The following is a 27,380-nucleotide window of genomic DNA, read 5'->3' as shown; positions in this document are numbered from 1 at the left end:
AAGAAGTAGGTGTCCTCATCCTCCCAGGGGTGTTTATGGGACCTGTTTGCTGCTGCCCCTTATTCTCTTCCTTGGTTACTTAGCTCAATTTAAGTGCAGCTTGGCTTATGGCACTCTCAAATTGAGATGGCGGTGGACTTGCAGCAACAGACCAAGACCTGGCAGGGGGGCAGCTTCATAATTAGCGGATTTAATCAAGCTATGTTGGAAAACATCAGAAAATCAGGATGGAAAAACAATGAGAATATTTGTGAGTAAGTGGGTTGACAGAGGCCAATGCAAAAGGGCCATGTCAGATACAATGACAGGGATCTGAATGTCATGGTTTGTGATAGTAGCTGCAGACCTTTAGAACTTGGGTATCTGAAGTGGCCACAGGTGGTTGGACAGAGTTAAAGATGTCATTTCCTTCTTCTTGCTCACACGCTGCTTAGAGAATACTGCCAAGCGGAGAAAATGGCCCCCACTTAGGTAAGGATAACAGGGGAGGGTTATCCAATCTATGAAAATCAAAAAGTAGGATTGATCAAGATGCAAGTCAGGATTTATTACAGGAACAATAGTCTGAATTATTCAGATTATTTTGAGCTGTAGTTCAGTATTCATTGGAGGACCACTTTTAAAGACAAGCAAGTTCAAGGATAGGGTAACCATCTGTCATTTAAAACATGGCATGCAGCTTCACCACTGCCCCAGAGTCTACTTGGATGTCCAAGACCAGGCCCAGCCCATGTCAGTCTGGTGCCCAGTTGCACATAGTTACCTGCAGTCATTCATCATTGTTACCTGCAGTCCTCTGCTATTTCATCATTGTTACCTACATTCCTCTGCTATTGCAGCTTCTGATAAACTGACTGAATGGAAAAAAATCTGGGAGCAGAACCTCTCTGTCCTCGACCCTCCCTACTTGACTGATTTACAAGAAGCGGTAGGGGAGGAAAGGGAGACAGTGGTGACTACCTTCACCTCTAATGCTCTGCTCCTCTGCAGTGCTGCTGGAAATGGTAATCTGCACCCTCATACTCCTCTCACTTGCTTTCCAAAGAGAGGGTGGAGGAGCAGCCAGGCAAGCAGCAGGTTAAGATAAATGACAGGTGCAGGGTGTGGGGCACCCTCTGCCAATTTGCCAGCTCCCCCAATCACCGCACAAAGCAGTTGCTTCAGCCCGTCTTATGGATGGGCCTCCCGTGCCCAAGTGGAACTTCCCATTTTTCCTGCCAGGCCATCTTCTTGTTTATTTGTTGTTGTTTTTTTGACATCTTCATTTTCCCTGTTGACCAGGCAGGAAGTCCTTGTATTGTATTTCTGTCCCACTTTTCTCCCCTGGAAGGGAACCCATCTTTGACTCTTTATCTTTGACTCTCTCCTCTTGTTTGCTGTTCGTATTCAGTCTGTTAACCAGTCACTTTTCTTTTTTAAAACATTGCAAAAATTGGACTTTTTCCTCTCTAGTTTGTGGACTTGCAATGATTGTTGCAAGTCTCTCTAGTCTTCCCTTATTTCTCTTACATCTGTCAAGATCTTTGCTGCTGAAATCATTTGTCTGTCCTATTGCTCAGGGTTTTGGGATGCCCTTCTTAAATCCATATGCTGACATTTTGGTTAGTTCCAACACTAAACACATGCTCCCTTACCTTCAGATGGCCTTGTCTTCTGTTTTTCTCTGCCCTCAATCTGACCTTCACACCTCTAATTCTTCCTAAAAGCTGCCTGCTCCTGTAAATAATTATAAACATTTTCCTGTGCCTCCCTCTATGCCTAAAACACCATCCCAAGATGTCTCTCTGAGGCTGCCAGATCCCTTTTTCAAATCCACATTCTTTCATAAAGCCTTTGGTTTAATTCTTTAGTTCTTACTCCCTTCAGAAGCTAACTCTAGACATTACTTTAAAGGCACTTGAAAAATCTTGAGCTGAGAATTTGAACAAAGTCAACTGCAGGACCCTTCAGTCTGTATCAAAACTTCAGAAGGGGGATTTAACTTCCCCCCTTTGTGTTTTTCCTGCAAAAAATTTTTGCCTGCCCCCCAGCTGCTATTTGCTGCAAATAGGAGTTGCAGGCAGTTTTTGCAGAAAAATGGGAGGAAAAGAGTTAACTCCCATGCCAAGGTCCTAGTCCATATGAGGCAGCCCTTCTGCTGTTTTTTGAAAAGAAAAAACCGTGAGGAATCTCAAGCATGGCCTCCATACACTGTTAAAGTAATATCTAGTTTGGCCCAGCTTTCCTGCTACTGCTTTCACTCACATTTTCTCCTATTACCTTTGCCTCTGTCTTCCCCTTCTTCTGTTGAACGCTTAGATTGTCAGGAAAGGAATCTGTCATCTTACTTTGTTAACTCTGTAACGCGCATCAAAGGGAGATGATACTGTATAACTAATGAGTTACTTGCAACAAAAGGATTATGTGAAACACCCTAAATGTAAGTTCGTTCTGAAACTGTTCCTCACATGGCCCTTCGATTTACATTTGATTTTAGCCCAAAGGCAGAGAATTGATTCATAACTCTGTATGGGTTGGGCTGGGGCCTCTCCTGCGAGGGAGTGAATGCCTCCTTTCTGGTAATATCTCCTTCCCCACAGTCAACCCAGCTTACTGGAAAGCACAGTAACCCAAGAGGTTTCCTGCTGAGAAAGCTGCAGCATCGGTGCTGACCACTTGCTACTTGCAATCTGAGTTTTCTCAGTAAAACCTTGTCTTTATCTGGAAGAGGCTGAGCCATGCCTAACAAGGAGAAGTGTGTCACATAAGAACAGCCCCACTGGATCAGGCCATAGGCCCATCTAGTCCAGCTTCCTGTATCTCACAGCGGCCCACCAAATGCCCCAGGGAGCACACCAGATAACAAGAGACCTGCATCCTGGTGCCCTCCCTTGTATCTGGCATTCTGACATAGCCCATTTCTAAAATCAGGAGGTTGCACATACACATCATGGCTTGTAACCCGTAATGGATTTTTCCTCCAGAAACTTGTCCAGTCCCCTTTTAAAGGCATCCAGGCCAGATGCCGTCACCACATCCTGTGGCTAAAAAATAATGATCCTTCCGCAGAGACAAACCCCAATGACAAATCTTTGTCACTACAAAGAGAAATTTGCCCCTTTTTGTTCTGTATCACTGTCCATGCTCATAGCAGTTTACAGAATGGCATTTTTTTTTTAAAAAGCATTCCTCATAGACCTCATCCTGATCACAAGGCAGTGGACTCTAAAGCAGGGCTTCATTCGATCTAAGCCAGGGGTGTCCAAAGTTTTCAGCCAGAAGGCCACATCATCTCTCTGACACCGTGTTGGGGGCTGGGGGAAAAAAGAATTAATTTACATTTAAAATTTGAATAAGTTTACATAAATTAATATACTAGAAGTGGAACTTATATGAATGAATGAAGGTCTTGCAATAGGTCAAGGCCTATAAAAGACCTTGCACAAAGCAAGGCTTACCTTTTCTTTGCTGCCACTACTGCATCACAGACATGAAACAGCAAGCAGTGGAGGGAGCCCTCATTCCACAGCTAAAGCGAGAGGTCAAACAGTCGCCCTCATGCTGAGAGCAGTTGCGTCAGGCCAGTACGGGCTCCAGCAAATTTCTGGACGGCCACAGACTCATTGAAGGCTGGGGTCTCCCTGAGGGCCGCTTTGGGAGTCTTTGAGGGCCGCAAGTGGCCCCAGGGCCGGGGTTTGGGCACCCCTGATCTAAGCCAACAAGGAGGCATGTGTGGGAACAGGCACTCCTTGAGAATAGTGAATGAATTCAAATTGTAACTTGGCTGTGAATTTCAGTAAACTTACCATTAGTCATTCTTGGCTCCCCGTTGGTAAATATCATTTGCCCAGCATGCCTAACAACCCAGCTGCTTTGTTTTCCCACTGCAGCCCCCCAGAGGGACCCAGAATGCTTCCTTTGGGTTTTTCCATAAGAGTTAGTAGAAAGGAAGTTTTCTCTGCATCTGTTCCTGACTTTTACATCAACATGGTCTAGGTACCTAATCACAAGATCCTAGCCTGCGGATCTTTCTGAAGTATATTAAGACCTTCTCATTGGGGCTGGGTTTTCTATAGCTGAAGCTGAGATTGGAGGAAGGGGTATATTCAGGGCATATTCTGTTTTTTGAAAATGTGTGTTTGAAAATGAGTGTTGAAAACGGTAGCCAATGAGTTTGGACTTAGAATGGGTCATTTATTTTAAAATACCATAAGAACACATTACTTACATTAATTGTATATTTTTCTTGGTATTTCCCAACATCTTCACACCAGCTTTGCTTTTAAAGTAAGCAGGCGTTTTGCCACACTTTAGTAGGGAGAGATTTCATACCTGTGGAGTAGCCACCAAGGGTGCTTTCTTCCTTGCTGCCCTCCTACTCTGTATGAAAGTGGTATCCAAGATATCTCAGTCTCAGCCTATTTATTGTGGAGGATTTTTTTTGTTTAAGCACCATTCAGTTGTGCCTCGAAAGTGTAGACTCACACACTGGTGTAATTGGTGCTCAGTATTCCATATCTGTTACCTTTGAGCTGTTGCATTCCACGCCAGCCACAGCCCTCAAACAATAAAAACACATTTTATATTAGAACACTGGTATGGGAGGGGATCAGTAAGTTGTTTTATATCTATTATTCCTGTCCTGCTTTCCCCATAACAGAGGGCCTAAAGTGACTCACAAGTTAAAACTGTCTCAATAAAACAGCAATGACAAAAAGTACAGGGAACTAAAACTTTCATTTAAAGGAGGCCAGAGAACATCTGCTGGAATGGCAGCATCTTTAGTCTTCACCCAAAGAGGCATTTCCATATATACTCATGTATAAGTTAAAAAAAATCAAAAACTATGCCTTAAAACTGACCTGGAAAACATGTGTTGATTTATACATGGGTCAGCATAGTGTTTTAAAAAAAGACTTCTAGGAGCAGCTGCCTGATGAGGTGGGACTGGGCTGGGCTGAGAAGCAGGATGCAGGCAGGTAAGGAAGTAAAGGAGCAATTTAACTTACAAGTAATTGTTCTGAGGAAACAATAGAAAGCAAACAAAAAACGGTAGCCATTTTAGCTTCTTCTCCAAACAGGAAGAGAAGTGAAGGCGCTTATGGGAATTGTTGTCTGTATGAAGGGCTGCTGCTATGGGAATGCAGCACTATACTCCTCACAAAGCCTGCAGATTCTAAGCATCTTCATCTCCCTTCCTGGTTGGTAAAGAAGGTAAAATGGCTCTTTTCCTTTTTGGCTTTTTGCTGCTGCCTCGGAACAATTCCTGGTAAGTCGTTTTCAAAGAATTTCACACATACTGTAAGTGTGTTCCATAAAAATTTTCTCGTCAAACCCCCCCCCCCCAATTTATCTGACAGTCATAGAAAATTCCATCATTTTTGGTTCAAAAGCTGCTCTTGCCTTACCAGTGAGATCGACTTATACTTGAGTATCTATGGTAATTCACATCTCTGTTGCGAGGCAGAATCATATGTCCACAAGCCCCTCACAGAGCAATCTGCTGTGTACTGTCAAGCCACTGGCTAGTGCAGCCTAGTACTTTTTACTCAGCCAGTCAGCTCATTTATGTGAACCTAAGTAGTTCTTTAGATCTTGGCTTTGGCCTCTTTTTTCCAAAAGTATTCCTTGGCTTTATGTGTATGGTGTTCGTTTTAATATTTGCTTCTTTAGACTTCTGGCTGTTTTATTTCTGCTGCAGACTCTCTCCTAAGTTTCCTGTCATATTTGCTTTCTAGTAGAAAATCCTAGCCATTGCTATCTGCCTCAATATCTGCTTATTCTTAGCAGTGCCCACAAGAGGGCTATAATTTTGCTGCTTACCTCCTGCTACCTTCCAACTGTCACCCAAAGATAAGACGCCTCATTCCTCATACATAGAGGGCCTGCATTATCGCACCCTGCTCCTCTGACTCAGCAGACCTTGGCTCATGGAACAAATGTGACTCTGCAAATTGCCCTGTGACTCAGCAAATTGTCCCACTTGTGCTACACATTTGGTAGAAGTAGTAGGACTAGGACAGCGGACCTTTGAGGCTGCCAAACTGCTACAAAATTGCATGTGAGGAAGGGGTAATGAGAAAAGGCCACAAAGCTATACTTAGAGCAGAGAGATCTGTATATGATACCTGTCTGTAATTCTTACCCGAATTGATAATAAGAAGTTGAATGTGAGTCAGAACAGAGTGACTTAATTTGCAGCTTCAATTTATTTAACACACACTTTTACACCTGCTGTATCATCAGTGCTTAGGTACCACTGGGTTCATCCATGCTGATGCCAGCATACGTTTTGCAGTGCCAGAGTTTGGAGTGTGCATAATAACACAATGCCAGAACGAACTTGAAGTCTGATGTCCTTTCCAAGACAGTTTCACCCATGTGTGCCCACAAACTCATTGGAGTGCCTGGCAGACAAAGGAACGGCTCAATAAGAGTTTAAGAATGGCTGTGTTGGATTAGTCCGAAGGTCCATACAGTTCAGTCTTCTGTTGCAAGTGGTGGCCAACCAGAAGTGCTTAAGCAGGGCATGAGGGAGACTGCAAGCCCTGAATCTGCTCCTGTGTTTCGTTGTTGTGGTTATTGACAGATATCTCCTCCATGAAAATGGTCTTCACTTTAAAAAGAAGTCTATCTTTAAACAATTGATTAGTTTTTTACTTTTGTTATATGCTGCTTTGAATGCCTCTTGAAAAGGAAAAGCAGAGTATAAATGTTTAACTTGCCAGTTAAGTGGGTCGTCTTAAATCTTTGGGGGCCTGCAGTCCCCTTGTTCAGTCCACATAATTTCTGAATTTGTCTTCAACACTAAGACTTTGCAGTAATTCTCCTCAGCAGCTTTCATCAGTTTGTTCCTTCCTTCCTTCCCATGGTCACTAACAAGAATGAGCCCCAAGAATGATCCTGGAGGAAATCCAGAGGCAGCTGCTCTCCAGTGAGCGAGGTTCCCTTTTAACCCACCTTTAGTGAGGGGCTAACTGTCGTTGCTACATTCTTGGAGTGACTGTGTGGTGCTTCGATCTCCTCTATGGAGAACTCTTGCAAGGAAAGCCCCCTACAGGTAGACCACAGCTGCGATACAAGATATCTGCAAGAGGAATCTGAAGGCCTTAGGACTGGACCTCAACAGATGGGAAACCTTGGCTTCTGAGCTTCCCGCCTGGAGGCAGGCTGTGCAGCATGGCCTCTCCCAGTCTGAAGAGACACGTGGTCAACAGAATGAGGCAAGGAGGCAAAGATGGAAGGTCCATAACCAGGGAGACAGACCAGGGACAGACTACACTTGCTCCCAGTGTGGAAGGGATTGTCACTCCTGAATCGGCCTTTTCAGCCACACCAGATGCTGTTCCAGAACCACCATTCAGAGCGCGATACCATAGTCTTCCAAGACTGGAGGGTTGCCAAGGCAAAATGGAGACTGCTGAGGGCATGTTATACAATTATGTGATTGTGTTGTACAAACATGGAATTCAGGAGCAAAAGAATTGGTGGTGAGGTTTGTTTTTGGATCTTGTAGTTGTGCAGTTGAGCTTAAGAGTGTGTGGACAGTGCCTGGTGACATCTCAGGGATGCTGCTGAGTTTGCATCCTGCATTCTTGTCATTAGGTGAAGCAAATGTAGGCATGTTGACTCAATTTTGCAGAAACGCAGAAGACCTAATCTAAAGAGCGTACACCCTTTCTTTGGTCACAGGTCTCTCACTCACCTGCAATTTCCTGTGCATTGACCGCTCCACCATCTCTGACACACTGCCTCACAAACTGGGCTGTGGGATTCCCCCAGCAGAGTCCTATTATATGTGGCAGGAAAGGGAAAGCCCCAAAACTATTTGTAGCCAGTATAAGTGAAAAAACAAGTTCAACAGCGATGGAAGCCTAAATCTGGAAGCTGCTGCTGGGGACACTGATTGATCTGAAGATCCAATTTGTGTAAAGTCAGAACTGAGCTATGGGTATTTGTGTCCAAAATATTACACTTTAAATTCAAGTGTTTGCCTTTGCCTTACTGTTTTCAGAAGACAGAATGATATGGTTAATTTACATACGCTTGCAGTCAGCCTGGTTTCTTCTTGGGGGTTGTCAGAATGTAGGGCAAGGAGTCATTCGTAGTAGGAGGCAGGTGATGGATATGGGGAGGGAGAAAGGATGCAGGGAACCCTTATCAAATATGAGTCTTTCCTAGTTTCTCTCACTTCTGTTTTACACACTAGCATTTCAGAAGCGAGTTGCTAGTTCCCCCTCAACTGCTATTCATGTGTAATTAAGCAGTATCTTTTCTGTGTAGAATTTAATATGATAGTTCCCTGTAAGGTGTTTGTATGGAGCTGTTACTTATCATAATTCTATGCCTAATAACGGTTTGTTGAGTTAATATGATAGTATCTTAAAATGTATGTAGTTTTTGTCAGTGGGCATGGGAAAGACTTTTAAAACCACAGGCTCCTAAACTGTTAAACCACTCCTGAGGGGAATGAATAGGAAAGCATGAGTGGAAATGTTGACAGAAAAAGAGAGGCTTTAAAATTCTCCAATAGTCCATCTAAGTTCAGCATCCCATTTCCGACCTTGACTGGTCAGATGCTGCCAAGAGAGCAGCAGCCCTCTGCAGCTGTCTGCCTGTAGTCACTAGTATTCAGAGGTATATAGTATCTGAATGGAGGTCTGATTTGGCTGTCATTGCTGCTAGCTGTTGATAGGTCTAACTTCCATGAAACAGATACCACACTGAAGGCAGAATCTTGTGTGTGAAATTGCAGATGACCAAGCATCTTAAATGGAGGTTAATCCTTTGTGCTACATCTGTAGCTTTTAATCGTTGAACTTATCAGTGCTTACTTTAGTCTTGTAAAGGGCGTTAGAGAATGGCATTCATGCCAGTCATTCATTGACAAAGTGGGTTTCTTTATATTTTAGGTGTGATCCAAGTAAGCTACTGTCCTTCACTCTTTCTGTGTCATAGAAACTCGCAGTTGGAGGTGGGGCTAGAGTCTGAAATTGTGAGAGAGTCTCAAACCCATATGGTTTCTGGTAGAGGCTCCAGAACAGTGGTTCTCACACATTGAGCGCCGGGACCCACTTTTTAGAATGAGAAGCTGTCTTGACTCACCGGAAGTGATGTCATGACCAGAAATGACATCATCAAGCAGGAAATTTTTTTTACAATCCTAGGCTGTAATCTTACCCACACTTACCCAGGAGTAAGTCTACATTTACTATCATTGTTTTTACATAGTTGTTTGTTCAAAGTACAGGTCTGTAAGATTTCCACAAATGCAGTCACGTACCATGGTAGCATCAAGTCTATTGTATTAAAAATAAAATATTGGAATGACTGGGGACCCACCTGAAATTGGCTTGTGACCCTTCTAGTGGGTCCCAACCCACAGTTTGAGAAACACTGCTCTAGAAACTCGTCAGGTCCAAGACTGGTGTTCTAAAACCACCACCTTTCATAGTCCTCCATTCCATCCGGGTGACTGTGAGATTTGATCATCCTTGGCTGGCAGCAGAGTTCAGGATTCTAGGAAGCTTCTGAGCCCACAGTGTTTTCTGACCATACCAGATAAGTTTTATCTCCTCGCTATGTTTGTGGTGTGTTCTTTTGTCAAAGCGCAGGTTTCCCTCATTTTGGCTGTGTTCTCAACCCTGACCCACAACACACCCTCCTCCTACCCTCCCTCTGGTCTCTTCGTGATTTATGTGCAGGACTATGTGTGTTGGCAACCCTTCAGTCTTGAAAGACTATGGTATTGTGCTCTGAATGGTGGTTCTGGCACAGCGTCTGGTGTGACTGAAAAGGCCGATTTGGGAGTGACAATTCCTTCTACACTGGGAGCAAGTGTAGTGTGTCCCTGGTCTGTCTCCCTGGCTATGGGCCTTCCTTCTTTGCCTCAGTCTATTGGGGAAGTGTCTCTTCAAACTGCTGCACAGCCTGCCTCCAAGCAGAATGCTCAGAGGCCCAGGTTTCCCACCCGTTGAGGTTCATTCCTAAGGCTTTCAGATCCCTCTTGCAGATATCCTTGTAGCGCAGCTGTGGTCTACCCGTAGGGCGCTTTCCCTGCACAAGTTCTCCATAGAGGAGATCTTTTGGGATCTGACCATCGCCCATTTTCACGACATGACCAAGCCAATGCAGGCGTCTCTGTTCCAGCAGTGTATACATGCTGGGAATTCCAGCTCGTTCCAGGACTGTGGTGTTTGGAACTTTGTCCTGCCAGGTGATACCGAGGATGCATCAGAGGCAGCGCATGTGGAAAGCGTCCAGCTTCTTCTCTTGTTGTGTGCGAAGAGTCCATGACTCGCTGCAGTACAGAAATGTACTCAAGACACAAGCTCTGTAGACCTGGATCTTGGTATGTTCCATCAGCTTCTTTTTGGACCAGACTCTTTGTGAGTCTGGAAAACGTGGTAGCTGCTTTGCTGATGCATGTGTTTAGCTCGATATCGAAAGAAAGTGTAAGAGATCTTTGAGCCAAGGTACACAAAGTCATGGACAACCTCCAGTTCGTGTGCAGAGATTGTAATGCAGGGAGGTGAGTCCACATCCTGAACCATGACCTGTGTTTTCTTCAGGCTGATCATCAGTCCAAAATCTTGGCAGGCCTTGCTAAAACAGTTCATGAGCTGCTGGAGATCTTTGGCAGAGTGGGTGGTGACAGCTGCATCATCGGCAAAGAGGAAGTCACGCTGGACTTTCAACTGGACTTTGGACTTTGCTCTCAGTCTGGAGAGGTTGAAGAGCTTTCTTTTCACTGCCATGCCAAGTCGCGAGATCATTAGTGAGGTTAGTTAGGAATAGTCTACCGAGTTTTCTCTGTTTTGTGTAAGCTCTCTTGAACCCCATCCGTTACAGACTCTGGAAATACCCATCATAGAAGGAAAATAGTTTTCTCCTCTATATTGGAAAGAACGCTCCGAGAAGAGGTGAAGATAATGTTATATTGGGAGTGCTCTTTTGAACAATATACTGTGACTCCCCCCCCCCCCAAGCTGGCGTTGGAGCATGTTGAAAATTTCTTAAACTGAATTGTTTTTTGAGAGGAAGGCATCCATCTCCGTCACAGTCCTGTGGCCTCGACATCTAAATTTCAGCTGTGATCTACAACCTTTTACTGTCACCATCTTGAGTTTTCAGTTTCCTATATGCTCTAAAAGGGCTGTCTTGCAGTGATAAAGCACCTCTTTTGCATGCAGAAGGTTCCAGGTTCAATCCTTAGCATATCCTGGTCGGGCAGGGAATAAATCCTGTCTGGATGGGGAGGGCCACTGCCAGTCTGTGTTGATAATACTGATCTAGATGGATCAGTGATCTTGCTCAGTATGGCAGCCTTCTATGGTCCACAAGCTGACCAGCAGCTTTTCCTAGCCCAGTTATGTTCTCTTCCCTCTAGCCCTGCAGCTTCTTGCTGTTCTCCACTCAGTGAATTAGATATTTTATGTCTTATGCTGGTGTCCCACCCGTCCTTACCACATTTTTGCATACATTGCTTGTGACTTGATGCTGAAAAAAATCTTCTCATGGATAAGAATTGGGATAATCATGGAAATAATGATTTGTAGCCAAATCATTATTTTTTTAATGAAAAACTAGCCAGGGGTAAGCCAGTAAGTTGAATGAAAGGCTCCTCCTAGCTATCTTTGGTAGAAGACTTTGACTTTGAATGACTGTAACCTGAATGTGTCTCCCTGCTCTGACCTAGTGCAGAAGCATTTAGGCAAATTGCTGGACGGTGCCCAGATTCTCTGCTTTGTAGTCTCAGTTGTAGAAATGCAACTTTCAGCTGCATTGATTGTGAAACTGACACATCCCACTTCCTTCTGTCTCTTTTTTTCTCTCTTTATAAAAAAGGTATGGTTTTCATTCTCATGGTTGTAGTGCTATTCTTAAAAGCATTGACCTGGTAAAGCAGAAATGTAGAATGAGCTTCAGGTGGTTAAGGGGAAAGACTTAATAACGTAAGAACTTCTTTTCTTCATAAGTCCTACCTTCTACTCACCAGGCAATTGATCTCTATTATTTCTCCTTGCTTCCTTGGTAACTAAAAGGGAGCCAGTATGATTTAGTGGTTAGAGATCCCAAACTAGGAGACCTGGGTTCAGTTACATTCAGCCATGAAGCATTTATATCCTGCCCTTCTCTTGGGTGACTTTGGGTCAGTCACTGTGTCTCAGCCCAACTTCACAGAATTGTTGTGAAGATAAAGGATAGGGAAGAACAATGTGCACTGATCTGAGCTCCTTAGGGAAAAGGCAGAATATAAATGCACTTGGTGTCGCTCTTACGGCATCGCAATGAAGTTGTTTGTTTGTTGCTCTGACTGGGCTTTGTGCCTGAGAAATCTAGTTGGATTTTGTAATAAGAATATAAGAACTCTGCTGGATCAGGCCAAATTCCCACCTAGTTCAGCATCCTGAATTCCTCTGTGTCTTCCAGATGCCTTTGGGAAGCCCACAAGCAGGAAAGAGAGGTGTATTTCATTTCCATCATTGCTCCCCTGCACTAATGTTCTGGCATCCTACTGAGGTAGTGCATAGCCAGCATGACTAGTAGCCATTGATAGACCTGTCCTCCATGAATTTGTCTAATCTTGAGGCCATCCAGGATAATGGCCATCACCCCATCTTGTGGCAAGAGATTCCATATATTAGGACAGGGGTCTGTAAACCCCGGCCCGGGGGCCAGATGCAGCCTGCAGCAAGCCTCTTTCCAGCCCACGGCCAACCTCTTGTCTCCTGAAAGCCTCTGGCCCACTCAATTGAACATGACTGAACATGACCAAAACTGTGCTCTGATTGTCTGGAGGGTGTTCTGAGGGCCAGAGAGGTTCAGTGAATGAGCCCATTCATTCATTTATTCACTCATCTAAGTTCCATCTCTAATTTTATATTTAAATTTTTTTTCCCCGCCCTCTGGCCAAAAAGTTTGGAGACCCTTGTATTAGACAAACAAGATGTGTGCAACTTGATACATTTTCTCCATTCATGTTCAGCAACTATATTGATGAGTTCAGGTGCACCCTTAATGCTTTTTCATTTGAGAAGACGGTGGATATGAGAATGGGGCAAGAGTATAAGATTCCTTTAAAGCAGGATAGTGCCTTTATCCCTGCACACCTATGAACGTTATGGGACTAGGCCTGCTACTTTCCTTCCTAAGATGTCTGTATGGGAGACAGTCTTTAGCACTTTTTGGGATGTCTTCTCATGAGTTTGAGTATGATTCCTCCTAGGAAAAAAATTAAGGGTGTCGGTTCTTAAAATGTGTGTGATCAGAATGCCTAGTGGTATTAGCTGATTCTTCTGTGAGTGCAGTCTGCATCACAGAATTCTGCTTTGGACTTGCTGTAAGTAAATGTTCCTGGAAGTTTTAGGACTTTGACAAGCCCTTCAGATGACATGCGTCAGTACCTTAACTAGTTTACTACTACTACCCTTTCTTTATCTGTCGTCTCTGCTGTTTGCTCCCCATGTGTTATGAACTGTTGGTATTCAAAGTATCAGCAACGTACACTACAAGGAATCAGGACTGTGACGGAGCAGTTGCCTTTCTGAGAATCTTGGCTTTGTTTTCAGAAGCATGCTTCGCCCTTAGGGGTTCAGAGAAATGTTTAATGCATGCAGATGGTTCGCTCTGAAGGCTTTGGATATTGCTTCAGGCACTGGAGAAGGCAATGATATGTATTTTTAAGAATACGTAGTATATAATATGCGCTTGTGTAGCATTTTGTGTGTTCTGCGTGCTTCGCATGTATTGTTAGCCTTACATGTAAAACAGGAGTATTTATTATATACTACTTTCCAACAAAAAGTAGTTCACAAAACAGTTTATATTGCTAAATAAATGGTTCCCTGTCTCCAGAGTCGGTGAACAGTATTATCTCTCTCTTGTAGATAGGGAATGAAGCTGAGGAAGAATGATTTGCCTAAGGCCACAAAGTGATTTTGTGTCTGTTGGAACTGGAGACTTTTTGATTCATAGCTCGGTTTCTTCCACTTTACTACATGGCTCTCATGTGCCAGAAGGGGGAACTTCATCCTATGACCATTTCATATTTATAATGTGTTTGAGACATGTACCTTTTTTTGATTAAGAAGCAGGATAGCTATATAAGAATAAAATGTAGACATTTTATGACTGCACACAAACCTGTAAACCTTGAATGTTACACTGTTTCTGCAATCGCACATCTTGGCAGCGTCCTTACAAGAAAGCTATGACTGGCTGCAGCTTTCTGTTCAATGCATACAATGCAGGTTTGCTTATGGGTAATGTGCAAAATGCCACTAGGGCCACTCCTGAAATCCTGTCCTTTCTGCCACCTTTCACACCTTCCGATCTTTCTTGTCTGTTACCTGTCCTTTCTGTGTCAAAATAGCTTGAACTCCATGAAGTTTGAATGATGCCAATGGAAAACATTGTGTAATCTAAACAAATGTACTTATTTGCCTAGTTACTTCTGAGAGTAGCATTTGGACAGCAGTGGCATCATGTTGCTGAGCCTGGCTGTGTGGATACTGTGCCAAAAAAATCCAAGCTCCTATGCAAAGGAAATTCACCTTAGTGCATGCAGATGAATTAAATAAGCATGAATGTACTTGCTTTCTGCTTCCAGGATTTAGATTTTCAAAGCAGTTTAAAAAAAACTTGGAACATGAATAAGAAGAAATAGTGAATTGATACAGGGCCATAGGATGAGGACCCATGGAGAGGTAAGATGCTATGTGAGGCTCTTCAGCTCCTGGGCCCTGCCTCTTCCCAGTCTGGCTTCAGAAGTTTCCCAAATATGTTCAAGCTCCTTTCTGTAGTCATAAGAATGAGAAACTTTTTTTAAATATGAAGCATATCCAAGGCCAGAAAATGGCAAATCCTGCACTTTGTGCACCAGAGCTGGAGACAGTGTCATCCTGACCCAAGGGCTCACCACGGCTTAATTCCTGAACCTGTGTTTAATGTAAGTAGAAAATATTGAGTGCCTCTTGTATATGCCAGCACTACTTCTACTGCTCCCCTGTAACTGGTGTTCAGAGTTATAGTACATCTACATATGGCTTCCTTGGCTCTTTCAGGGTGGCCAGTCTCCCTAGTTGGTGCAGTGCTCAAGGTAACCGCTGGTGTTCTTGTTTGTGGTCCCTGTGGTGAGCAATAGGATGGGTTCCTCTGTCATATTTCCTTGGCCCCACATTATCTTGGCAGAAAATGTCCTCAATTAGCTTGCTGTTTCCACTGACAGTTGTGCCTAGCACTATCACTTCCACTCTGCTCTTGCGCTTTTTCCAGTCCAAAGGAACACTTCCTTAAGAAGAAGCTCCACAACAGAGTCTGTGGTCTCTTGCCTTTTTTTTTATTAACACACACAAACATACAAACATATAACATACATTTAGGAGTGCTAAATACCATATACCATTACTAATTAATCATACTATATCTCCTATTCTACTTACTCATCTATTTCTACCTCTTATTGATTTATCCATTTATTTATATAATATGCAATAAATTTTCCCTAATGCCCTATACTATATTTTCTAAATATTAATTCTACCAAGCGTAAACTAACTTCAATTACTCATTAATATTAAAACAAAATAATCTAATTACCAAAATTATCACCTCAGCTATTTCAACTCCAATCTAATTACACTTTTTTTCTTTGGCATAATAACCACATATAAAGCAATTCTTCTACACGTTTACATTTCCAGCTATATTTTTAAAATACATTTTAATTCATGTTTTATCAATTTCATACGTATTTTTTTTTCCCTTCAAATAAATTGGGCCATTGTTATTAGCTGAATAAATCCTCCAATTTTCTTTAACCCTCAGATTACCCCTCAGGGTTCTTTTTCTTTCTTATTTTTCATTTTTTCTCTTGTAATATCTTTAATAATTTATCTCTATAACAGAATCTGATAGATCCACACTTTCTTTTATAGGGTATGTTCATTCTTCCAGTTAACTGGGATATATTTTCTCCTTGTTCCAACAAATTTTGTGATTTGTGCACTCTTGTTACTCTGTCCATCTTATCTTTCTTGATCTCCATCAGCACCTCTTCTTTGTCCTGTTGATCATCCTGTTGATTTTTCTCCTTGTCCGCTTTTTCACTCCCTTGTTTATCTTCTGCTTGTTTCTTCATATCTTCCAATTGTTCCTTACACATATCTATGTGTTGGGAAAGAGTCTCCAGACTGGCTTGAATCTGCGAGGACCAACTCGGCTGTTGTCGCTCCATAACAAGCAATCTCTCCATATTAATCAAGATTTTCTGTATCCACATTCTAGAACAGAATCCATTTTGCAATTTCTCTCTAGTCCACTAGATGTCCACAACATATTATTCTCCTTACTTCCACCACGTCATTACTACTCTGTCATTCGCATTCCTTACATACCTCTTGCAGATAACATTCCAGTGCGGTTAACGGAGAGAGAAACAAAACACAAGAAAACAGTCTCACCGTCTCTGGTGCAGAGAAAACAAAGCTCTTTCAGATCTAATGAGAATTGTATTTCTATCCAATTATGTCCAAGAATAATTCTGGATTTTAGTTCACACCCAAGTTATAGTTGTAATTATAATCCACCACCAATTTATTCCACAACAGAGAAAAAGAGCACTTTCAACCTCCTTAAAAAGTCACTCGTTAATGCCTCCAATATATCCAGGGCTTTTGGCCAAATCAGTCAATCAGAGCCGGGGACAATATTAACACTTATCTTAAATTTCCAGCTTAAACTTCAGACCTGCAGTATTTGGGGGAAAATAAACTGTCTCCCAGGAGCTCCTGGGGACATATCTGTTCATCCACTGTTGGCTCCTCCTCCTCCGTCTCTTGCCTTTTTCACTGGGAAAGAGATTAAATAGAAAGAGGAAGCTGACCAGCTGCTTCCAAATTAGAGCAACGTCACCAAGGAGCTTGAAGCAAGTCACTGCTTTGCCCACCACCACTCCCATCCTGTAAATTGATTTATTTTGCTTTGTAAACCAGTTTGTGAACTATTCTTGTTGAAAAGCAGTATATAAATATTTTTAATAATACAGGAAATAATAGTTGGTTTAATTTACAACGTGGTTGTAGGGATGAAGGATTAACAAGGTAAAGCATAAAGGATGTTTGAGTACTGAGCAAAAGTGTTTTAGAAACGCTTGGTAATGATAGCGGTGATAGTATGAAACCATTGTCTGCTCAGTGGCAAGGGAAGTGTGTCTTGAACAATAGTGCTGATGGATGATAAAGCTACAAAAAGCCTTATGCTGTGCTTAAAATAGTTTCTGTTCTAGGAAAAACTGGGTTCTGCAACTTGTAGCCATTATGCAAGATAAACAAATTGCATAATGTTTTGTACTTTGCATAATTTGTTTCGCTACTTCTGGGGAGACATGGAACTATTCAGAACATTGAAGTCTGAAGCTTTGCTTATTGGAAAATCACAGTCAGCCACCTTTCTGGCTTCTAAGATTTTGGCAGGCAATGTCCATATGCCAGGACCTTGCCAGGATTCCTGGGTTCTATTTTTGAATTGTTTAGCAAACATGGAATAGTGTGGTTAGAACTTAAAGAATGAGAAGCACTTGGTTCCCTCAATTTTATTTCCTTGTCTTGGAGTGGCAGAACATACTGGCTGCTTAATGTGCCCAAACCTGCCCTTAGAACACTTTGTCCTGGGCACACTGCAGTAACTTGTATTGGCACAATTAAAATGTCACTGCTTGTAATAAGATGTTTCCTCTTCTTCCAGCCAGCTGTGGGCACAATCCTAACCAGGTCTACTCAGAAGTAACTCCTATTTTGTTCAATGGGGCTTACTCTCAGGAAAGTGTGGTTAGGATTGCAGCCTGTGATGCTGAACTGCATGGGAACAGTTAAAACTTACATTTTAACCCCATGATTTTGCCATCATGATTGCTGTGTGTGGGTGAAGCCAGTGCCCTCTGTTTGTCCATTTCCCCATCACACAATGCGTGCATGTTCTGGTGTGCCTGACTTGTACCATGTCATGTGGCCTTTTCTTAATGTTTGCAGAGTTTATCCATGTCACCATGGAATCATTCACTCAAATTTGCACTTTGGGGTTTATCATGCTGACATCCATAGTTACATATTTCTCACAAGCTTTTTAAAAATAAAAGTCTAGGAGTGATGCCAAACATGCAGAACTGCCTATGTACCCTAAAAGACTCAATTGCCCTGCAACACGATGGTTCACTCAGTTTTTAATATTCTGAACTAAAACTGAGTTCTCTCGTTGCTTTGTGGTTGGTCCTACTGAACTCACAAGGGCTTATTTCTGCATAAAGGAACATGGGATTGGGCAGTGTGGCAAATTGCACAGTAAACAATACTACGTAGTTAAGAGTACTAGAATGAAGCAACGGGAAATGGGTGTCACTAATTTACAGTGTTGTCCTGCCTCCTGATTTGTAATGGCCTTTTATAAAGCTGACCTCTGAAAGTTTATAACTGACACAATACAGTACTGAATACTTATTAAAATAATAATAAAAATCCCACTGTCTACAGTACTGCTATTTAAGTAGGGAAATAGGATAGGGATAAGAAGACAGCCTGCCGAAAGCTACAGCAAAAGTCAGACCCCCTATATGTTCCTCAGCCAAATTGTGACATTCTAGTGGCACAGACTGTAAGCAGGGTGGAATTCTGTCTGTTGACTTCCTGCTGTCCACATTGGGGAGGGTGGTTTTAACTGCAGAAACTACAGTGGGCCTGTCTCTGCTAGAGTTTAGCTGCCTTCTGCCCACCTGGATTGCACTTTTCTCTCACCCGCCCTCTGTTATGCCGTTTTGGGTGTGGGGTGGTGGGTTGGGAATTCCATATTCAAAAACACTGTACTTGGGTTTTTAAAAAAATTACGTGTAGCTGATTGTTTCGGTTTCTATCAAAACATGCTCAGATTTTCCCTCCTGTTTTTTTTTTTAAACGTGGGCCATTCTTCCTGCACTTTCAGACTCCTTTGCTGCTTTTAATTCAGTTTTAAATATGTCTGGAGGAAAACCAAAGGCTGAATGAAACCTATCCATCCCTCTTTATAAGCTGAGGTGGGAGGAGAGAATCTTGTGTCCCACCCTTCAGTTCATGAATGATATTTTGCTACTTCATAGCACACTTGTTGCTTTTAAACTTGTTCCTGGAATGCTGCTTCAAATATGGCATATTAAAGAACAACCGGACTGAGAGAGAGAGCCAAGTTGCCAAAGTGTTCAAAAATAGGGATGTCCTCCTAATACGAGGTTTCCAGTCTTGACTTTGCACTCTGCAGAGTGGAATTTTTCCCTCACCTCTGAGGAAGACTATTACAAAGATCTCCATCCTATAATGAAGGGAAAGGCTCATTGGTCCAAGCTAGTTTTTGTTCCTTGTCTTCCCTTATTAAAGGCTGATCCTGGGAGGGCCTCTTGACCTAGTCCGTTTCCCTGTCAGTCAGTATCATTTACTACTCTCTGGCAATTTCTCTTCAGCCTCAGGAGGAAGAGAAACATGGCTATGTTGAACGAACACACGCACAAGTGTGCGCGCAGGAAATGACAGTGAAACCACAACTGGTGGGTGGAGCTGAGTGAGTGGAAAACATGATTGGGGTTTTTTGTTGTATTGATGGCATTTTGTCAAAAACAGGAAAGCATAAAAAAGTAAGTCATCTTCCTAGATATCAGAGTGAACAGGATCATGGAGCTGTGGCAGTCTTTCATAATGCAGACATAATGCAGACATAATGCAATTTCATGTAATTGCATGAAAACAACTGAAAGACTTGGTCCTCTGAAGAGGCTTGTGTTCATTTTTCAAGATTGTCAACAATCTGTGGTCTGTTTTCCCCTGACAGTGCATACAGAGCACCATATTTCATATTTTGTCAAACACCTTGCAGACAAATTAGCACATGCGTGTAGAACTCTAACATGCATTGTCCCAGTTTGAGATTCTGAGCACAAAATTCCAGAACTTGAGAACCAAATGCCCATGATCAAGGAAGTGGCACAACTACCCCATTTTCCATTGGGGGGGTGGCTTATGTTTCTCAAGCAGTGGCAACTCCCCTTTCCCCAAATTTACCTTATTTTGAACTCCATACCTTTACATTACCAGAAACTCTGAAGGCCTTGTACCGATTAAAGCAATTTATCCCACCTTTGTTGCCAGTCTTATATCACAGGTTCATACCAAATAAACGCTGACCAGATGGAGTCCATAGAATCCATTTATTGCATCAGTAAAAAGGCAAAGATACATAGGCAACAGCCTCTCTTAAATATGCCTGTACTCCACCCCCCCACCCCAATTTCCCTATAATCATTCCCACCTGTCCTAGACTCTTTGGATCATTCTTAATTCCTCAGCTGTTCTACGGACCCTCCCCTTAGCAGTTAACCCTTTCACACACAACACCCACTTCTCCCCAACGTTGCATATATGCAACAGGAACCAAAAGTATACAAACCAGTGGGCCAGGCAAAAATGGGTTGGTTAATCGAAGACCGCTGCTGAGCTATAGTAATTCAGAAGAGTGAATGACAGCAACTCAAATGGTAGCCTGAAGAAAATTGTTTTTAAAAGGTGACCAAAGACCCCAAGGAAGAAGGCAAAATGCCTTTATCTCTTTATCTCTCTCGATAAAGCAGTCATCAGTTTGATCCGTTTGGGCGCTGCCAAAGAGAGGGCCCTTTTTCCTCATTCCCACCAACTGCACCTCAGTGGTGGGACACTTAGGTTTTCACAGCAGACCTCAAAAGGATGGGAAGAGCACGATAAGAGCCAATATCATTGCAGTTAAGGTAACCTGGGCCCCCAAGCCCTTGTAGGTTTTAATGACCAGCAACATAAATGGTGCTTGAAAGGAACCAGCAGCCAGTGACGATGGAACAATGACTAGATTGACTAACTCATGCTCTTGGGTACCACTCAAAGTATTTTTTTAGGCCCTGACACAAGAGCTACTGTAGGTGACATCCAAGAAAACCTTGACTGCTGAGAGATTGGGCTTGAAATGGTCTGTGTATCATAGTGTAAGATTCCCCCCATCCCTTTTCACCGTAGCCCTTTAAGTGTTGGAGAATGTGGGGTTTTCTACATACTCTCTTATCGGACACTTTTCTTCCTCTGCTGTTTTATAAATACATTTCTGTTCCACTGATCACAGAATTCCGTGTCTTAAAAATCCCCAAGCTTCTGTGACAAAAATGTAGTAGGCCAGCAACTTTCAAACTGTCTACCATTAGAAAACCTTTTCCTTGTCAGCTGAGAATTCCCCTCTGTGTTGCAGAGGATTCTAGGGTGGACCTTGCCATCACCTTGCATGGCTTGTGGGTGAGCCTAGAATATGCCCAGTGTTCCCTATGGCTGCATATTGCAAGTGAGGATCAACAGATCAGGACATTTCATCTACCATTACTAATTTTTATTTATTTGGAATAGTTACGTACCCAGTTCAGCAATTCTCAATACAGTTTACATAGCAAAGGAAGGAGAAGATGGTTCCCTGAAAGGGCTCACAATCCAAAAAGAGACAAGGAAACAACCAAGGAAAGGACTTTACTGAGGACTTCCAGATGTGCTTTCAAGAAATACCAAAGTTCCCTGAATTGCAGTTTGACAATCAGTGCATTAGGCAATTGGCAGAAACCTGTTGCATTTCCAGTGCTTAGTCTGCTTTTTGATTTAAGATCTTGTTACAGGAAGCTAAACTAGATGGGCTTTTGGCCTGATCCAGCAAGGCTCTCCTTATGTCTTTTTTCCCCTCAAAATTTGCAACCTTGAAATCCAGTTATGAGAAAGGGCAGAGGTGTAAGGGAAAAGAGAGATGTCTGAAGCATTCAGTCATGTGAAGAAGTGGTTCAAGATGTGGTTAACACCAAGGTTTCTAACCTCTTTCGTGCAAATGGCTTGAGCTTTTTCAGGTTTTCCTGTAACTGCTGCTGTGGCTACTGGTGCCCTCTGCTGTCCCCATTATCCGACCCCTCTTGTTGTTGTGCTTGGATAGAGGGCGCAACCAGAAAAGAATTGCAAAAAAAGAGAACATCACTGTGATGTTGCTACATGTCATTAGTAGAGATGGGACAGGTGGATTCTCTTCCACTAGTGGTTTGAATGTTCCTGTAGAGTGTTTGCAGCTTGTGCATAGTGTCTGCATAGTCCATGGTAGAAAGGAACTGGACTTGAAAGAGAGGGTTCCCATAGAAGGCATCCCCTGGTCACTTTCAAGATTGAATTGCCCCAAGTGTGTATGGGCTCTTAACCCTCCAGTGTTGCATGCCCCTAAGGATTTGCTAACCTGTTGAAAGATGTTGGGCCTTGGAGATAACTTGTGCTGGGGTGTTAGAGGAGGTGATGCTGGAGAGAAGACGGTTGTGTGGAAAACACATTGATATTGTGTGTGTGTGGGGGGGGGAATATGAAGTGTTTTGTTTCTTGTTCGAATCCAGAAATACTCTATTTGGCTTTTTGTGTTCAAGATTAGGTTTCCTCCTATCGTTGTCATGGCTTTTCCAGTGCAGTTCTTCTTGTTTCTGCCCTATTGAACACTAATCAGTGTTTTACAAGATTATTTTTTGTTTTGGCATCTTTGGAGATCCTGCCTTCTTAAAATTGTAAATTTGACAATACAAAGATCATCAAGTTTCTTCATAATATATTGTAGTTTACCTTTTGTCCTGTCATTTACATTCAACTCCTGCTGTGAAATCTTTCTACTTTCGTAATTCTAGATTATTGTAGTGGTACTTCATGGTAGAAGTAGGCTATTCTCAGAGACCACTCAAATGATTTGAACCCACATTCCCAATCCCATGGCAATATTTACTCAGCTTCTGATGATTAATCAAGCAAAGTTACCCATCACCCTCAAAAGAGAATCATAAGTTTTCCCATTGTTCCAGCCCAGGTAACTGTGTGGCCCTAGACTTGCCGGGCTCAATATGATATCACTGTGACATCACATTAGCCAACCCAGTGGCTCCAGAGAGATAGAATCTCAGGCAGCAGATTCTATGCATAGGAACAAAGTCTGCTGTGACATGCAAGAGCCTATTACAGGCACCAAGTGAATTAATTGAGATTGATTGGCTTATAGCTTTTAGCAAGGGTAGGAGCATGAAGAAGGCCATTTGCAATTCCAGCTGCTTAAAAAGTGCTGCAGAAGATCTGTGGTATATTGCATTGTTCAACATAAAGTGTCAAGGATCATTGACGAAAAGTTCCATGTGAACAATTGATCTGCAGCAGTACTTACAAAAGATCCTTTAATGTAGCAAAGGGCTTTGCTTTGCCTCCTTCTGTGAATTTCAACAGTTGAGACCTCTTGAACATGTGTGATGCATAATAGAAGGTAATCCAGAACCTTCAAGAGCGCTCATGGTCGTTGTACTGGCAGGCTCATGGCTAGTAGTGCATATCCAAGGTCAAAGGGATGTGACTGACTTCGTATGTTCTAGCTGTATGCAGTTAACATACCTTTGGACATGGCAAATGTCCGACTGTATTTGGTGAAGTATTTCACTTCTAATCTGAGAACAGGTTGAGCCTCATTATTCCCGTGGGTTCAGTTCCAAGCACTCAAAAAAACGCACTATAGCAAATCAATTTAAAAAACAAAGTTTCTTTGCTCCGTGATTTAAAAACAAGCTTACTGACCTTTGTGATGTAAGATAAGTCATTAAGAAGACAATTCATCAATCAGTCTTCCTGCAAGTGCTTCACTCAGTCCCTCCCTTCATCAATGCAAAGTGATCACCTTTCTTTCAAGTGCTCAGGGGAAAGGGAGGAGTCTGCTGGAGAGAGAAGGATTGATGGATTGTCAGCCAGCTGCCCCCCCTCTCTCATTAAGGAGGCTTTTGTTAAAGGACTGTTCAGTTTTTAAAACCGATTTTAAAGGGGATTTTAAACCTTCTCCGGGGATTAGCACATTCCTTCTCATTTGTAGTGGCCATTCGTGTTGAGTCAAATCCGTGTATAACAAGGCTGGACCTGTACAGTATATTCAGAAATCTTGCACTCAAACACAACCGCTTTCATCAGTTCTTGAACAGCCTTACTTAGTCTTCCTAGAAGTCAAGACAGTTGAAAAACAAAAGGAATTGGCTGCTTTTTAACTCCATATTTCTGCTCTGTAGCATTTTTGTCATTACATGGTATGTATTTTTTTAGATGCAACCAAGAGACCTAGAAATAGTACACCCCCCTCCCCAGCTGGGTTCTTCAGAATTCTGCTAAAACAGCCTGCAAGGAAGTGCCATGTTTCTTGTACTTATGTCCTAAGAAGAACAGTTGCTTGGGTTGGAGACAAGAAGTTATGGATAGAATGAGAGGAAGCGTACTCAGATTGTATTCCCAGGCATGTGTTGAAGGGCTATGGACTGAGGTATCACTTCATGTCCTTGCTATGCTTTTTCAAACAAGTGTATGTATGCAGCACATGCATACAACCAGATCATTGCCTTAAACACGGTTTGGAGCGGTGACCGCAGGACAAGTTTCAGAGAAAAGCCCATAGCCCATGTGACTTGCTGGAACTGCTGGCTCTACTTCCCCACATCAGAAACCACATCCTTGTTTACATGGGGGTTAGAGATGAGTCACTATTCTCCCGTGATGCAGTGCGCACACAGCCCGCCAAAAAGCTGTTGATCCGTGTCAATCAGACCCGCCTGTTTTGTTGCTGCTGGTAGGGATGAGGGAGACAGAACAATAATAGGACCTAGAGGATTGACCTGGGATGGGGCATATTGAACTATTCAGATCCAGTACTTGGTGGGTAAAGGAAGAGAGCAATGATCAAGACTCTTGACAGGGCAGAGGTATCAGAACCAATACCTCTTCTTCTACCTCCATATTTTCCATTAACTTACATTCTACTTTTTAGAAAGACAGTCTGTCAGTGACCACAGGCTTTCCTTCTCATAACCAAGTGCCACTCCTTCTGCTTCCCCACACCCAAACCTAGGCAGATATGCCATTTTTAGTGCCCTTCTAATTTTTTTACCCAGTCATGGCCCTTCTCTTCATGCGCTCAGGCTCGTATGGAGTTGAACACATGGGCAGGGACTCAGTGCGAGTGCACTGGCAAATCCCACCCCTGTGCAGGTATGGGAACCAAATGGTGGGGGTATGGGACTTGGTCTCTGAACAATTTAAACAAAGAATTGTTAGATTAGATTAACTGTTGCCATTGCCTATATAAATTGAGGCATTCTGCTCCATTCTGTGAAAAGTCAAATCAAGCTGTTGACCTCTTTTGAAGTCATACTGGCACCTAATAGGACTGGTGATGACTTTAATGAAAAGGATATGGGGACATTGTGCAATCCATTAGGGGGTCTGTAATTGTAAAAAGGTTAAGAACCCCTGATGTAGTAGCTGTTTGGTAGAATATCGAGGATGCTTAATGTAACCTGCCAGCCACAATCCTTCATTGCTAAATATCTGAATGCAGCGGGCTTCATCTTTTAGCAGTCGGATTTTGTGTGTGTAGTACCTCGGTAGTTCTTAAAAGTGAGAGGCAGACTTAAGAGGCACAGATCAAGGAGAAGCAACTCCTCCCCCCCCCCACAATGCTTCAAGTGCCCAGACAGCTCTGACACCTGGGACCTCTGAAGGAGCTCCCATAACTCCTCTTTGCAGCTGCAAACCTGTCTATCCAAACTATCAGCCTCATATCTCCTCTTCGGCCACTGTGGCCTCTATATCTCCTCTTGAGCCTTTGTAGTCTCTCTCTGAGACCTGCTCTCTGGAACTAGTAGTCCCGTGTGGCTGGCACAAGTTTCTTTCCTGTCTACCCTCTGCCTCTAGGCTTCCTTTTTGGGGTGGTAGAGCTCCTGGGTCTTGTTCACTGGTCCCTGCCACCACTGTCAGAAGCATGCCTGTCAGAAGCATGCCCACCCAAAGCGCAGTCCCCTGGATGAGGGTTGTGGACAGGGCAGCAGCCCTTTCTCTTCCCTGTACTATGTCATGGTACCTTGGATTGTGAGCTCATGTTGCTGTCGGTTGCCCCAGGAGGTACAGGGCAAGTCTGGCGACGTCTGCCCTGGTTCCATGAGCTTTTGGTGTTACCTGCTGGCCTACCTCTGGTGCTACGATATTTGAACAGTTGCATTTGTGGCTCTGCTCCTTTTTCCAGTGTGTTTTAGTTTGACTGATGTTTTGTAATCTGTACTTTGATTTTGTATTTTATGGCACTTTACTACTTGCTGAGCCATCTTGAATATAACTTACAGAATGGTGGACTCCTCTCAGTTCTTTCTGAATCCCACTCTGACCTTTTCCCATACAGGAGGCTGATTAGTGGGTGAGTGGGGGTGTGTGTTTGTATGTATCCTAAACCTTGTGTCAGTTCTGGGAATACATGAGACAACATTCCCCTGGCATGATTTGTCTCCATCCCTCTCTTTTTTGATCTGATTGCCCCTGAATCCCAGATAAGCTTGGACTGTGCTTAGCAAACAACAATCTAGTTTCCATTTGTTATGTCTATTGAGAATTAAAGTTTGAATCTCTGTTAGAGAGACGAAATGAGGTGAAACTTGAGAATCACTGTGGTAGGTGCTTATCCTGCCTTTAGCTGTCTTTTCCCATATAATATTTCATAGTGAATTTTGCTTTTTTCCCCAGGTTAGTTACAGCAGTAATTTAAAATCAAAGCCATATACTTTAATCAGTCACAGAACTTTGATGCATCTTTGTAGCTTACTCTTGATAGTCGTGACAACCCACAGCCAATGTGCCTTTCATCTTTCCAGCAACAATGGATTCTGCAGTTTTGTGATCCTCCCAAAGTTGACACCAGGCACTTGCCCTGGAAATAGTTGCATGCCTGCAAAGGCTTGTGTTGGTGTTAAGAATCCAGTGAGAAAAGCAACAGCTACCTCTTGCTTTTTCAGCACATCTGTCAGTTTCGGAGCTGGCTTGGGTCAGTTTCGTTGGCTGCCTTGTTGTGGCAAAGCTTACAAATAATTGAAACTAGGGCTGCTGCTTTAATTTGTTTAATTGTTAGATTACTCAACTAAAGCTTTAGCTGACCAGAGTGTGAACTACAGAGGAGTGTTTTGCAGAAAGCAGCACCAAATACAAAACCAGAGTAGGAAGAAATTTGCAGAGAAGATTTAATTTCCAAACTGCCCAGCATTTTTCTAGCTGTAAACCAGCACATCAGGGAAAACAGTATGAAATTGTTTTTCTGTTGAAATGACTCCTTGCCCTTGTAGTACAGACACCAGTGTGTACTGCAGACCAAGAGTAGGTATGTTAACAGCACAAGGTACCTAATGCTACAGGCTATAAGGACAAACCCTGCCCCAGTCATTAACCAGTTTGTCCTGTGGGAGAATTTCCTTCCTGATTCCCAATATGTGATCAGTCAGGCCCCTCACAGTGACATATAGGATTGGT

General features: G+C 42.9%; 1 protein-coding gene across 2 annotated transcripts in view; it reads left to right on the top strand.

The window, feature by feature from the left end:
* The window catches only part of OTUD5 (OTU deubiquitinase 5), a 53,026-nt gene that overhangs the window by 14,981 nt on the left and 10,665 nt on the right, over positions 1 to 27,380 (top strand). The window lies entirely within an intron of this gene.

Source organism: Tiliqua scincoides, chromosome 2 (assembly GCF_035046505.1).
Source record: "Tiliqua scincoides isolate rTilSci1 chromosome 2, rTilSci1.hap2, whole genome shotgun sequence".
NCBI classification, from domain to species: domain Eukaryota; kingdom Metazoa; phylum Chordata; class Lepidosauria; order Squamata; family Scincidae; genus Tiliqua; species Tiliqua scincoides.
Note: the sequence above shows the minus strand (reverse complement) of the source record. Positions and strands in the feature narration are given on the sequence as shown.